This window comes from Silene latifolia, chromosome 8, assembly GCF_048544455.1.
Source record: "Silene latifolia isolate original U9 population chromosome 8, ASM4854445v1, whole genome shotgun sequence".
Taxonomy (NCBI): domain Eukaryota; kingdom Viridiplantae; phylum Streptophyta; class Magnoliopsida; order Caryophyllales; family Caryophyllaceae; genus Silene; species Silene latifolia.
Genome location: NC_133533.1, coordinates 31,487,422 through 31,487,660, shown reverse-complemented (window position 1 = coordinate 31,487,660; position 239 = coordinate 31,487,422).

Sequence of the window (239 nt, the reverse complement as noted above, 5' to 3'; positions counted from 1 at the left end):
AGCTTGTTGATCGGCAAATCGCTGCAATTGTAATCTACGAAGAATGGCTGCAATTGATTAGTTTATGGAGCAGATTTGGGTATGATGGTTGCAATTTCATGAATCGATGTAGCTTGCTATGAAGAATAGCTTATCCATGAAAATTGATGCCAAATTTTCAGATTTATAAAATATTTGGGCCAAAATTTCAGCCCAATTTGAAGGACTCCGCGCCAACAATTGTTCTAAGTCTAATGAAG